The sequence below is a fragment of the Heterocephalus glaber genome, unplaced genomic scaffold (assembly GCF_053883595.1).
Source record: "Heterocephalus glaber isolate CG9 unplaced genomic scaffold, H.glaber_assembly_v1.0 deba00001460, whole genome shotgun sequence".
NCBI classification, from domain to species: Eukaryota; Metazoa; Chordata; class Mammalia; order Rodentia; family Bathyergidae; genus Heterocephalus; species Heterocephalus glaber.
The window spans coordinates 3915517-3931091 of NW_028258307.1; the positions used below are offsets into that span (position 1 = coordinate 3915517).

Sequence of the window (15575 nt, forward strand, 5' to 3'; positions counted from 1 at the left end):
AAAAAGGCAAAGGATGAGACAGGAGAACATAGCAACAGAGAAAGAGGGACTGGGGGGAAGCGAAGAAAAAGCAGAGTGGAGACTAGGTAGCCCCAAGGAACTGGAAGAGAGAAGGCAAGAAAGGCCCGGGAGGGAGTCCAGGCTCTCAGGAGATGACAAGTCTGTCCCAGCCTCTGCTGCAGCCAGAGCTTTCAGGGTAGGAGGCTCGGGTTCCACGGGAGCTCAACATGCAGAGCATCTGTCACATGCTTGGGACAAGTGCCACTGCCCACCACTGCCCAGTGTGGGTGGGAGGGGGCTGGGGTGGGCCCCTAGAAGACTCAGGCCAGCTCTGATGGGAGACTGGCTTGCTGCAGATGCAGACTGCAAGAAGGCCAGGAATTTGAATTTCAGCAACACTGGTCCTGGTCTCTGGATCCATCAAGACTCACGAGGGCTTACTTCCTGTGGCTACAAAGCAGGAAGTGGCCAAAGGAAGTGATGAAAGTTCTAGCTCTGGACTGGTGGAGTCAACCAGGACTCCAGCAGGGTAACCCAGGAAACTTTCAGGGCCGCTTGTTTGTGGTGTGGCCTGGACACTGGTAAGTCATGGAGCTCCTGGGATTTTACTAATATTCAGCTGGGCTAGGGGCTGCTGCTCTAGAATGAGCTCAGCTCTTATCCTAAAACCCACCCTCACACAAAAAAGACCCCACTTCTCACAAGAGACTGCAGTTTTAGGGGGAAATTCCTAAACCAAGAGTTGGAGAGAACATGATGGAATTGGCAATGTTCAAGTACAAATATGAAATCAAATATTTGCAAAATGGGTGCACAGCCTACATCCACTTATCCATACAGTGCTAAGACACTATAAAAGAAGATGCAGACAGTAATTAGCTTTCAGGAGTAATTGCTTTTTTTTTTTTTTTTTGGTACTGGGGATCGAATTCAGATCCTTGTGCTTGGGCAGCAGGTGGTGAAACCACTGAGCTAAATCCCCAGCCCTTGGAGTCATTGTTTTTTTTAAAAAAGAAAGTAAATGTGTATTATGAGGATACAAAAGCGGTGTTGTAAGGATAGAGGGAGGAGGGGCAAGGCAGGGCAGGCATAAAAGGGGAAGAAAAGGGGACCCCAGGCTCAGACTTCACAAGGGCAAGGCAGCCATGGCTTGGGACAAATCTGATGGAGAAGATGCGCAGAGAAATCTGCATTAATGTAGAGACTAATATGAATATAAATCATACATATAATCACATATATGTGGGGAGAGAATACACTATTATTGTGGAGACACATATGTTCTAGAAGAATATCTGGGTCTCTATACCTTGATCCATCCACCCCTGAGGTATCTGCATCATTTTCATCTACTGAACATGACCTGGGAGCCAGTGCTCTATTATGTAGTAGAAAGGTAGCACAGTTTGCTTTCACCTCATTATGATAACCAGGAATCCAGGGGAAGTCATCTGAGAGGTAACCCCAGGAAACACTGCCAGGAGAGGGAGAAATGTGTGATGAGGGAGGAAGACAGAAAAAAGGGAGCTATTCATCGAGGGGTGTCTTGGAAACCCTGGTTTAGTCCTACAGGGGACATTTAAGCCCGGACAGAACACCTTCTCCTCCAGAGAGAGGGTCTGGGCTATGTATACTCTGCTTTTTGTAGTCATTGTCCCCAGCTTTCCCAGCCAGCCAGTTCTGCACAAAGGAGAACAAAGGAAGCCCTTAGGGACAGAGATGCAGAGCTGGCAGCTGGCAGCTGAGGAAGAATATGGAGGAAGTGGAGATGAGAGAAGAGCCCTTGACCCCAAAGGGCACACACGACAGTTGGGGTATGAAACTATGTACACAAAACTATAAACGACTGGGTTAGTACCACTCACACAGCTGGCTCCAGCTTCGGGTCTGGGTGTCCTTTGGGCCAGTGGACCTGTATGTACGAGCTAATGTGCAGACAGGACCTTCAGGAGGAAAACTTGTGAGGCAGGCATCTGGGGGAGGAAGGAAGTGTAGTGGAATGTGCTCTGTCCCCATAGACTGGATGCGGATGCTGCTCACAATGAACTGAATGTGTGTACACCCTAAGATCTCTATTTAAAGTCCTCATCCCCAAGGCAATGGTATTAGGAGGTGGGAATTTGGGGGAGGTAATTATGTCATGAGGGTAGAGCCCTCCTGAATGGGATCAGTGTCCTTTGATAAAGGGTCCAAGAGAGCTTTGTTGGCCTCCTTCTGCCATGTGAGGACAGAGCAAGAAGTCAGCAGTGCGTGACTGGGTGAGCCCTGCCGTGCTGGCACCCTGATCTTGGACTTCTTGCCTCCAGAACTGTGAGAAACAAATGTTCGTGCCTTGTAAGCCACATAGCTCATGTTACTTTATTATAGCACCTGAACTAAGACAGAAGTCCTGGGGCCCTACCAACAAAAGCCCAGGGCCCGGCTTCTCAAGGCCACCAAGAACCTGGGCACCAGAGATGCTGTTGTGTCAGGCTGGGGGAAGGAAGGGCATTACACCCACTTCTGCAGTTCATGCCACATGCCTCTGGAGTATCCACGGTGAAGAGGGTGGGTGCATCTGCAGCTCAGGGGCCCCACGAGGTATCCCCTCAACCCAGCCAGCATTCGTACCTGAGGGTGGTGGCTCCCTGAGCATAGGCAAGATGCCACAGCAACCCCTTGAAGTGGCCTGGGAAGCATGTAAGAGGAAACACTTAAGTGGAAAAGGGATCTGGCCAGCATGGTCCAGGTTCATAGGTCACGTGTGTGATGAGAGCAGGAAGGAAAGCCCTGGCTGACAGATGAAGGGGAGCAGAGGCAGGGCAAAGGAGTTCGAAGCCCATGCCAGGTAGAGAAGGAGAAGGAATCAGACCTTTAGATGTTTCTGAGCCTGAGCTGCTGAGCCAGCAGTGTACTGAAAGGTGCTGCTTTCAAACTCGAGGAGCCAAGAGGATGAAAACTGCAACACGAATATGGAGCAATAGGAACTTTTATTTGCTGCTGGTGGGAATGCAGGAGGGCACAGGCATTTTGGAAGACAGCCTCACAGTTCCTTACAAAAGTAAACATGGTCTTACTATATGATCTAGCAATTGCACCCTTTGGTATTTACCCAAAGGAGTTGACAGCTTGTGCCCACACAAAGACTATGGCTCTTTATAGCAGCTTTATTCATAATTGTCAAAGTGTGAAAGCAACCAAGACATCCTTCAGTAGTTGAATGGATAAGCAAATTGTGGTATATCCACATCATGAAATATTATTCAACACTGAAAAGAAATGAATTGTCGAGCCACAAAATACACAGAAGGAATTGAAACATGAATTATTAAGTAAAAGAAGCCAACCTGAAAAATATGAATACTGTGTGATTCCAACTGTATGACCTTCTGGAAAAGGTAAAAGTATGAAGGTCCTAAAAAGATCAATGGTTGCCAGGGTTGGGGAAGAGGGAGGGGGGAAAAGAGAGAGCACAGAGGTTTTTTAGGGCAATAAAGCAATTAACTCTGAGACTGTAAGGTGGATACAGGTCCTTATACATTTGTCCACACTCTTGGAAGGTCCAACCCTGAGAGCGAGCTCTTGTGTAAACCATGCACTGGACGACAATGATGGCTCAATGTGCCTTTGTCCACTGTAGTGAATGCTACGTGCTTGAGGGAGATGCTGACACACACGAACTCTCCATTGTGCTGTGAATTTAAAACTTCTCCAAAAAAGTAGTCTATTAAGAAAAAAGTGTGACCATGAGGAAGCACAACCTGAGAGTTGACTCTGTCTCCCAGCCTGACCAAGCAGGGTCCAGCCTTGGCCATGATTATACATCGACCGACAAGCATGCTGGGCATCACTGGGGATGCTGGAAGACACCCCTGTCCTCTGCTCCTTGGCTTCTCCCAGTCTGTCAGTCCTAGTGGCCCTGGGGCTGAGATAGAAATATTTTAGCGAAGTCATTTCAGTCTCCCAGCATCTGACTGTGCCTTCAGCCCCATGCAATCCCTCAGTTCTGTTTTAGTCCTTTGCAGCCACAACCTCTGCTGTGGCTATTTATTTAAAAAATTATTATTTAAAATCTGAAGAATAAACACAAATGTTCTGCACGACCCTTCGGGGAGGTGGGCAGGAATAATGAGGTCTGTTTTACAACTGGGGACCCATTTGCTCAAGGATTCATTTCTGCTAAGAAGCAACTTGATCTCAAAGCAAGCTGCAAGCCAAGTCCAGAATTCTTCCCACCTGTCCAGCTGCCTTTGAAGAAGGGGTACAGGCGCAGAAGAAGGGGTACTGGGGGTGGCTCAGACTACGTGCAAGGACCACCGTGTCCACCCAGCATTCGCTGAATGTCCCAGCCTGCAGAGAATCTCGAGCCCTTGGAAAGCATTACGCTTCCCGTGCTGGGACTTTTCCGCACGTCTTGGAAGCACTCAGGGCTGGAACAAGACATCTGTGCCTAGGCGCAGGCCCAGGAAGGGGGTGCGCACATCTTCACTGATACGTGCAGCTTACTCCCGAGCACCCCAAATCCCATCAGCAGACACAGATCTGTGATGGACTCTCCATGCTCTCCAAGCAGAGGAGCTGAAAGGCAGTGTGCAGGGGAGTCCCGGCCACCTGTCCCTGTGGTCACTGCTTGCTGCTGCACGGTCTGCTGCTCACTCACTCTGCCTGTGCTCTGGCTCCAGCCCATTTTCCAACTGGCTTGAAGACCTTGTAAGAAGCTTAACCTCCCCGGCCTCATTTTCCCCATCTGTAATGGGAGACAGTGCTGCTTACCCTGTTTTCCTTGTAGAAGTGTTGTGAGGAGGAAGGGAGAAAACATAAGGAGTTCATTATAAACAACAAAGCGGGACCCAGAGGAATGTCTCTTCCATCATTTTGGGTTTTACTTCCAAAATCTTGTGTGACTACCTGTATTCCTGTTTGTTGTTGTTGTTGTTGTTGCTCCACCTATCAATAGTTCTTTAGGAAAAATAGAAGTCCTGATTTTCAGTTTTTGCCAATTTCTATGGTGTAAATATCCCCACCATGGCTGATCTCAAGCTGCCAGTGCACATCACTGAATGCTCTCTTAGGAATGGATGAGAACAGTACTCTGGGATGTTCCAGTTTCTGTTCCTGACAAAGAACCTGGCTGCTCCTCCACATTCTGCCTGATTCTTTGAATTTCTCATCCATAGTCGGTCTCTGACTTTGGATGATCATGAAGTGCTCTGACCCTTAACTTGTGAATCAGCAGCACTGTGCCTTTCTCCAGACCTCCTGCCTGGCTCTTCTACCCCTGGTGCTTGCTACCCCAGGCACATCCCTTGGCATCAGAGTCATCTACATGCTGTGGCACTAGTGAAAACGCTGGCCCTGAGCCATCCCAGGCTCCAGCCCCCAGTTCTGCTGAAGTCCCAATCAAAGAATAATAAACACAAGGAAATGTGCCCAAATTAAAACAGGAAAAGTTTTGATTGGCTACAAGAACTTCTTGGCTCAAACCTGAAAAGGGTACTCAAGGAGAGAGCTCAGTCTCCATGTGCCTCAGAACCTTCAGGAAGAAAACAAACAATTGCTCTTCCTCAACAGCAAGACCTTACCTGCCCCTTACCTGAAGGAAGGGGCAATATAAGCAGGATTTAAGTCTCTTCCAGATGCCCCAAGTTGTCATGGTACCTACTGCTGTGTTCCTGGCTAGGGGAAGATTTAAGGCTTTGGGGATAAACATCATAGGAAAACATAATTCTTGCCCTGAAAGACATTGTAGGGCAATGCTATGCCTTACTGAACTTGTGCTGTGTGCCGGGGAGTTTACGTAAAAAATCTCTGGCCTTCCAGAAGAATTCTACAAATAGGTACAATCAGCTTCATGGTCCAAGAGAGGATGCTGAAGCCTAGGGAGATCACCTTGTCCAGATCACCCGACCAGTAAGTGGCAGAGACTTCAGGCCACTGTGTTGCCCACTCCAAAGTCCACAGTGAGTATTACTCCAGTGGAGCAGTGTGCTGGCCTTCAAAACATGGGTTGTTAACTCAGGTTTGAATGGGTCAAATGTGTGAGCCACTTTGGTGACATCACACTGCCCTTCTGAATAATGCTAAGTCCCAGACACTGGTATGTCCTGCCACCACGCTTAGGGATCAATACCAAGGCTCTATGTTGACTGGAAACCAAGTTCGGATAGGTCAGAGTCCCTGGCTGTGGCTGCTACCTGGATGGTGGCCTTGGTAATGTTTGTGTGCATCCATGGCCAAATGGGAAAAATAAGGACAAGGCAGAGGATGCATCAGAAAGCCCACTGGGTTGGATTTGAAGAAACGTCTTTTATTCTAACATGATGCCTTTCACCTTTTCCAGATTTACAATGCTCATTTTTTAATGAAATGGCAACAATAGTTTCTTTTGAAATATTAGAGAGTTTATTGTGCCAAGGTTATGCTTAAATAGTATGGAATCAAACTGCACTCATTAAAAAAAATTTTTTTTATTAGTATATGTTTGCAGCAACAGTTTTGGCAATTTGGGCCCAACGTCTCTGAGGCTTCTAAGCTATGCAGTCGAGACAAGGTGACCTGTGTCGGACCCATTTTCCTCTCATGAGCCTAAGATCACCTTTCTAAAGAATTCTGGTGGAGAATCATAAGTTATTTCTTTAAACTCCCTGGCACCTGCGCTTTTTAAATGCCTGTGAATTGGCAGAAGAAAGGACTAGAAAGCTACTGCCAGTACACGCTCTTGAAAAGCCCCCCTGGCCTCCTAAGTGCAGGAGTGGGAGGTCATGGTAACTCCTTGTCCCCAGGGCTCCAAGCTGCCTTTACCCCAAGACCCCGCCTTCCCAAGTCCCTTCCTGCCCTGCCCACATGGGGCCGGTCTGGCCCGCGACCACAAAGAAGCATGTTCCGTGGAAGGAAGCCTCACAGGAGAAGGTCCAAGCAGCCGCCCCTTGGCTCTAGCAGAAGTCAGAGTGTCGAGAGGCACACTTTATTTCCACTCCATCTCTGAGTCACTTCCCCTCGCCGTTTCCACCTCAACAAAACGGGGAACGCAGGCCTTTCCTTTCACAGCGGACGGCTGGGCCCAGCCACTGCGCTGGTTGTCATGACCTTGCTGTCCTCGGAGCTGTTCCTGAGCCTCTGGACAAGGCTGGGCCCTGTCAGCTTCATGCTGCGCCCTCCCTGGCTCCAGCCCTTTCAGTGCTCCGTTCCTATGGGCCTGCATTCTGCTGCTCTAGCCCGTTCTTTTTTTTTAATCCTTCTCTCCAAGCATCCCTCCCTGTTACCCTGCAAAGGAAGGAACCAGCAAGGTTGTCATTACCACCAGCTGTAATTCAGTGTAATTCAAAAAGCATTTGTTGAGACTCTACCACATTTACAGTTCCTCACCCCCACACCCATTACCCACCAGGAGCCACTCTGCTGCCAGCACCTGCCCACCCAGAGGCCAGCTGGTTAGGGCTGGTTCTCAGGAAGGCAGGAGGGCCTCAACCTGCGTGCCTGTCCTTCCTTGGAAAGGCAACCGCTGCTTCTCCCTGGTTCTGGGCCTTCGATCCCTGCACCTGACCAGAATCTTCTCTCCTCCTGCTTGACCTCCTGGTCCCACTGGCTCCCTGACCCTTCAAGAAGTCACAGTGCCTTGCTTGTTATTTGCCAGTTCATGAATGATTTTCGGCTGGCCTGTTTTTCTCCTTCCTTCCATCACTCCTTCCTTTTCTTATTCCTTTCCCTTTTCCTCCTCCTCCTCCCTCTCTATCTCTCTCCCTCCCTCTCACCTTTTCCTCCCTGTGTCTGAGGTGCCATGCCACAGTTTAGAGATATAAAGACAAAGAGAAAAGGGAAGAGGCTCCCTGTCCGTCAGAGACTCAGTCCTCAACAGAGGAAAAAGATAAAACATAGCACACGTGCACCCACAGCCAGAGCACAACATGGGCTCAGTACCGGAAGACCACAGCGCAGGATTTGTCTTCTGGGCTCTGGGACCTCAGGAAGGCAGGCCCAGGTCAGGAAAGCCAATGGCATGATGCTGGGCTGGGGAAGACAGTGGGTGGGGATCTCTGGGAAGGAAAAGTAGACGATTGGGACATGTTAAGGAATTCAAACTTCACCATGTGTAAAGGCAGATTTTCATTTTTAAAAATATAAATCTGGCGATAAGATGAAGCACGGCAATGGGTGAGGAGGCAGCAGGAGCGGTAAGGATGGAGACCTGTGCCTGTTTAGCCGCTGGCCATCCTGGGAGATAATGCCGTGACGTACAGCACGTGTCAGCTTCTCTGGCGTAAGGACCTCCACTGTGGGTGCTTTTCAGCTCCCAGCGAAACCTCACTGAAAATAGGTAGGGAGATATGGGTGCCACTTGCTGGTGACAGTGAAAGACCCCGGGTGGGAAGGCAGATTCCAGGGACACTGGCCTCCAGCTGGCCTCTGAACCTTGATGTCCACCTGGACCCTGCAGTGTCCTCAAGACAGCAAGGTACAAGCTACGCTCGAGCATGGACTCTGCAGATGCCCCCTTTTCTCCAACAAGTTTTTGTCGCTCTCCAGGTTCCTGAAAGCTGTCCCATTTGAAACCACACTCTGTCATCTTTAACCCCAAAGGAAACTCTCCAACTTCTCCACTTCAAAGCATGCTCTTAGTCTTCTATGCCAACCTCCAAACCCAGTGAATTTCATTTCCCTGTCTGGATTATAAAGTTGGTTGTCAGGCAGGGAAATTTAGTGCCACAATGAATCAGTGCTTTGGTTGGGTCTTTGAATTCTTCCTCATATTCTTTTTTTTTTTTTTTTTTGGTACCAGGGATCGAACTTGGAACCTTGCACTTGCAAGGCAGGTGGCAGCTTCATCATATTCTTCAAAGTACGTGAGGGGGCCATATGATAAGCAGGAGAATTTATAATTGTCAGGTGATCTCTTCTGAAGACTCTGATCAAATGTTCATATTAACCTGGGGGAAGACTATTGTTTAAATTGTCCCTTGTCCACATCTTTTAATTTGGAATTAAGGAGTTCGTAGTCATCAAACACAAAGCACCATGTTGAGCACTGGATTGGGAGAGATTATGATTTTAGCAAAAGATCAGAAAGGATCTCTAAAATCCTCCCAGACTGGTGAGACATGCCAAGTTTAACAAAATGCAACTTGTGAAATGGGAATAATGTGATATTCTTCTTAAAGGTTAAAAATAAGAAATTTTCCCCAGTCTGAGATGAGGAAGATGTGGTTTAGCAACAACATGGATTAAAAAATAGGGATAAAGCTAACTGTAAACTCACTGTTAGTCACTCTGATATGGCTACCATAAAACATTAACACAGTGTTGAAATTTCTAGAAACCCCCTAAAAGGAAGGTGATAATCCCCGGGCTTTGCATACACGTGATCATAGCTCTGCACTGCTCATGGAGGACCCGAGCTTGAGAGTCTGTGTTCCAAGGTGAGGGAGTCAAACCCCACAAACCTGGGGACACTGACCTAGGGTGCAGAACCTTAAAATCAAAGGGAGAAGTGGGCTTGGGAATGCTTGATGGATTGTTGGTGTCTAGTGGTTGGGGCGCTGCCATGGAAACAGAGGTCCAATTCCTTACCCAAGTTAAGATTTTTAAAAATGCAAGAGACAGAGGGAAGTGGATCTTTATATATGCATAAAGTGGTTCCTTGATATTGGCAGGGAATTGATACCAGGACCCCTCCAGATATCAGAATCCAAGGAAGCTCAAATCTCTTATATAAAATGGCATGGTACTTGCATCTAACCTAAGCACATCCTTCCAGATACTTTGGGTTTTTTGTTTGTTTGTTTTTGTTTTTTTGAGATAGGGTCTCACTCTATAATTCAGGCTGGCCTTGAACTCACTATGTAGTCCACACTGGCCCCAAATTCATGGCTATCCTCCTGCCTCACCCTCCTGAGAGCTGGAATTACAGATGTGCTACCACGCCTGGCACCTCCCATATACTCTGAATAGTCTCTAGATGATTTATACCTCATATAATTAAAGCTCCATCAATATTTGTTTTATCCTATTATCCAAGGAATGATGACAAGGAAGAAATACCTGTGTATACATTCAGTATAGGCACATTTTTCCTCAAATATTTTCAATCCATGGTTGAATCCATGGACACAGACCCCAAGTATAAAAAAAGTCTGTCGACATACAGTATCCTTTTCTTATCTTTGCAGTCTTGCTAGTTTGCCAAAGTCTCCCATGGCAGATGTCCCTCCCAGTTTGAAAATGAGGAAAAGCGACCGAGCCAGCTAGCTTAGGGTGCCATTTCCTAAGCGGCAGAGGCTGGGCCCGAACTCAGATTTCCCGTCTTAACCCAACAGATACAGCCTGATACAGCCTGAGTCTTATCACAAGCCCGTCCCTGTGGGCTTCATCTCCGTGCCCCCCTGGGCAGCTCAGATAAGAGCTGCTTTTGCACATGGCTCCTGAATTCTGCGTGAACATAAACTCTACAAGCTCATCAATTTCTAGCCATGCAGCCCTGCAAGGAATAAGGGCTCTGAGTGTGTTAACATGTGTAATGGTGATAGATACATGGAATTTTTAGTGTCTTTCATGATACATTTAATAAACAACAAAAATGGTAATTAAAGAAAACTCAGGTACTTTTCTTTAATCTAGAGAATACAAACACAGGTCTAACAGCACAGGTGTCCTCTTCCTCATCCAATGCTAAATGGAAATGACAAAAACATGCCCCCGAACAAGCTTCTCCACCTGCCAGCCTCCGATCCACCGCTTTTGCAAAGGCAATGTGTACCCAAAATTTGCTCTATGTAAACAGATCTCAAAGCCATTGAACACAATGATGCCCCCAACTGGTCACAGCAGCCTTCAGCCTTCAGCTTAATGAGAACCGGATAAGAAGCACAGCTTAGATCCCCCATCAAGCAAACAGGATGCACCCGTGTGTGAAAAGACTTGGGAAAATTAAAAATGTACTGAAAACCCCTCAGCAGTTAGAAATGCTAATGAAAACAGCTTTAAGGAACCACTACAAACTCATCACATAAGCCAAGAGAGATAGAAAAAGGAATCGAATCTGATGTTCCTGGGCTTGTAGTGAAACTCGTCCAACTGCCAACTCACTCAGAACTGGCCTTCTGAAGAGCAAGCTAGTTAAATATGAACTAACTCCCATGTGCTTGCCCAGGCCCCTAACCTAGAGAAATGGTCCACATATCTAAGGCGAGGGATATGGATCCTTTGTCCAAAGATGTTCACAACTGTACTATTTATTATAGTGAAATAATGAAGATCTGAATAAAATGATGAGAGAAGTGCTTAGGGTAAAATATAAGCAATACTGGTATTGATAAACTGTGATGAAAATACAAGAGCTAAAAAAAGGAAAAAATATGAATGCTAGTAGTGCATGGAAAGATTTATATAAAATGTTAAGCGACAGAGAATGGAATTTACATACTGATTATGACTATACATAAAAGCACATCTACATTTAGAATTGCATTCAGTTAAAAGAGCTTGAGTTCTCGTACTGTTATATGGTTAAATATATTTAAAAGTGAGTACAGTCTGTCCCACAAGTTCAAAGCTGGCCCTCTTTCCTATGCATCTGCCTCTAGTTCCTTTTCTTACAGTCTGATTCCTCGCATTCCCCATATAGCCCACAGAGAGAGGCCAATCTCACCACAAAGCTAGACTAGGGAACAAGAAAGAAACTTCAATTTAAATTTCTGCATCTGATCCCAAATCAGGATCTGAGGTGAACCTGGACAGAGGCATCTCAGTGAAATCTGGCAAGAGAAATCTGCGCTGCAGGAGCTTGACTTGAAACAACCTTGCAGGAGCCCAGGCCGCGGGGCAAGGCCATGAGATTCTTGGCCATTCTGTGACTTTGGTTCTCTCTTCAGCCCTGGCATCCTGAGCGGCCACACTTCCCCTTCATCCCTCCCACACACCACCAAGATCTGGGTTCTGAGAGATAACAGAAGCAACAGAGTGCTTCCTCTGCCCCACGCCGGACTAACACTTGTTTCCATCCTAATAACAACCTCAGAGCTAGGCACTCTCCTCCCTACTGCATGCGTGGGGCAGCCAAGGCTGAGCCAGTAACTCCCAAAGGTCCCAGGGCAAGCTGAGAGCAGAACTGTGACTGTGCTGGGCTCAGATGGGGCTCCAGGCTGGGCTCTTTACTGCCATGCCCTGCAGTGATGACCAGGTCCAAAGGCTGGGCCTCGACTCAGAGACACCCAGGGCATCATCCTTGGGGGCTCTGGATTCTGAAGGTGAGAAAAGTTCCTGTTAGATCAGAAACAGAACCTTGAATAGCCATGGTTCTTCGCTCTCTCCACATGTACATTATGGGAAGTTAAGTATGAAACCCCTGTTTAGCTTTACCCACCATCCAGAACTCAGGGGTGGAGCCTAGCCAACTGTACTTTTAAATAATATCCCAGGTGATGCACTGAATATTAGATGGTGTTTTGCTATGCTGCCCAGGCTGACTTCAAACTCCTGGGCTCAGTCTTCCTGCTTCAGCCTCTCAAGTTGCTGGGATTACAAATGTGTGCCACCATGCCTTATTTGATTTTTTAGAAATCTAATTAAAATTGTATATACTTATAGCATACAGCATAATATCTTGATATACATATATATAGTGAACTGATAATTACAGTGAAGCTAATTAACATAGTCACATCTTCACCCAGGTGCCATTTGTAAGGGGGGGGGGGTGAAAACATGTAAGATCCATTCTCAGCAAATATCAGGTATGTATAATCACAGTACATTTGTTACCTCAGACTTATTCTATATCATTAAGACTGTCTCCTGTAACTAACACCTCCCCATTTCCTACACTGACATCCTCGGTGATTCTGCCACCTGTCCAGGGAGGGTGAGGAGCCACCAGTCTGGCCCTTGGCTCACTGTGAGAGCTGAATCTGAGTGACTAAATGGCACAGCCTCTCAGCTGGAACCCGGGCCCCCCAGTTCCTGGTTCCCCCTGTTCCCAGGCACAGGCCTCATAGGGTCTTCACCCAGTGTCTAGTGTTGTGACAGACCACAGCAGTTTACAATTCTCAAAGGCAGGCCCTTTCTGGGTATCTCTGAGACTTTTATTTTTAGAATACAACAGTGGTTCCTATTTTTGTGTCTTCTTGTTACCCAAGCCCTCTATTGGGAAACGTCAGAAAGAGAACAGGTAGTTTCAAATACTGAAAGCTCAGAAAATTTAGGGGGACTCTGGTCCTCTAAAACTTCAGTTACGAGAGCTCAAAGTGAGGCGAGGCTTGATAAAGACGCAGAAATCCCCACTGTGTAGCCCTTCTTCAACAGAAACTAAAAGACCCAGGGAAAACCCAGCCGGGAATGTTCAGTGTGAAGAGCAGCAAAATAACTCTTAGGTTTTAGAAGTACGTGGATCTAGACTCAGAGCCAGGCAGCCAGCTGGGCAGGGGAAGAACAGACCCACAAAGGCCCCTTGGACCAGCACTTGAGTGGCAAGGCCCTGAGGATGGGAGTTTGTGGTCAGATGTGCCTTCAAAAACCAGCAAGCAAGACGTAAACAAACAAACAAAGCAAGATGTTTTCATCGTAGAGCTGGGGCACAGCCACGCTCATAAATTAAGTCTTATCTGTCCTACAAAGTCATTAATAGGCAGGCTGCTTAGGCATATTCAATGAAAGTAATATAATGGCTCCAAGGACAATATGCATAGTTGCTACACAAATGGGTTGCCATGGTTATAACTGAGCTGTGTAATGAGGGGAAATAGAGAAAGAGACATTGAGACAGTAGTAGTAGAGGAAATTAAGTTTTCCCTTTTAATGTGGGCTTGTGTTCAGAGATGAAATTTTAAAGGATCACTGTGGCTGCCTCTTTAGACACATTTGACCTAAGCCTGAAAATAATGCAGGTCGCACACTACTTTCAGCCCCCAGACACTTGCATTCCTTAGGAGCCACACAGGGAGGAGGGTAGGCAGACTCCGGTGTTTTATCTGATTCTGGCTCCTGCCACATCGGCTGAGAGGCTGTGTGTGATACAACCGTTCACAGCCCTCTCTTCCTCCAGCTCTCTTTCATTGAGGTTTCCGAAGAACACAGGAAGTTAGAAAAAAGACCAGCAACCCACTTCTCCACAGCTCACAGCAGATCTGAGCCCAGAGAGGGGGAGGACAGAGCAGAGACCAGGGGCGGAGTGAAGGTGGGGACACACACACACACACACACACACACACACACACACACGGTCATAAAAGTGTATGGTTTTGCCTTCTTTGGAATCACATCCAACTGACAGCCCAGAATTATACTCAGGTAACTTGGACAAGGTACCACATCTGGCTAGACTTCAATTTTTCTCATCTAAAAAGCAAGGGGATCGTGTAAGAAGAACAATTTTTCCAACAAATATATTATTTGTGAATATACTATTTAAAGTGACAGCCAGGTTCCTGCAGTGTTTAATGCCTCGTTGACCTAAAATTCTTCATTGCAGGGCCCCTGGTTTCCTATAGCCCAGGGTGACACTTCCCCAAGTGTCTGCTGGGAGCTGAAATCACTGGCCACAGGGATAGACCTTGTGGAGGAGAGATGAGAGAGCTAAGGAAAAAGATATGAGAGAAAGCAGATGGGAATCAAAGAAGAAGATATAAGATACTGGGAGTATTGGCAAGGGGAAATAACAACTAAGATAAGTAAACTCGCCGTGATGAGAACCAGAGCTACCAGGAGTCTAGATGATTTGTTTTTAGTCCTTTGTTTTACAGACGAAGAAACTGAAGCCAGAGATGGTAAGCGACTTCCAAAGATACAAAATTGAGCTCTTCAATTGTTGGGGGGGGGGGGGGGGGAGCTCTCCTCTGGTGCAACCACAGAACCTGGGAATTTCAGGAGGCTCACTTCCTGAATAAATCCCATGCTGGCTGCTGGAGTCTAAGAGACCCCTCAGGGCTGACTGTGCAGATGACCAGAGGCGTAAAGGTAAACAGAAAAGTCTACCCTTTCCAGAATCTTCTCCACCAGCACTCAACATGTCTCTGATCTTCACCTGGGCCTGCCTGTCACGGGAACAGCTTCTCCAGCCTGTGCCCATGGGCCCTCCTGTCCAGACACAGCTGTACCTTTTAATGGCAGCCTCAGGTGAAAATACTGTCCCCTCACACATAGCATCCATGACAGTTCACAGAGATCTACTCTTCTCCTCCATCTCTTCCTCCTCCTCCTCTCTCTGGAGGTGATGTTGGCCCTTGTGCAGGGGGAAGGCCCTGGCCTAGAAAGGCTTAAGACCTGCACTCAACAGGAAGCAGAAGCTGGGCTACAGCTGAGCCAGAGGAGGAAGCCAAGTTGCCATGTTGGGCTTGGAATAAGCACATGTCAGGAGGTCTGTCCTGGCCATGTCAGACCACTGGGACAAGTCCTGGGACCACCCGGAACACCACTGCACTTGTCCACCATTGTGAAGATCAACAAAACAAGGTATATAATGCACGTATTGTGAACTATAAATCTATGATGCTGCATATGGGTCATGATCACAGATCCCTTGACTTCTTAGGTTCCTTCAAGCTCTTGCATAAGTGTTTTTGTGATAGGGATTCACCAACAACCCATCCATCCACTTCTGGACCATTTTC

At 47.1% G+C, this 15575-nt stretch overlaps 1 protein-coding gene across 7 annotated transcripts in view; it reads right to left on the bottom strand.

Annotated features, from left to right (window-relative positions):
* Ptk2b (protein tyrosine kinase 2 beta) overlaps nucleotides 1–15575 on the bottom strand; it is a 117261-nt gene that overhangs the window by 57674 nt on the left and 44012 nt on the right. The window lies entirely within an intron of this gene.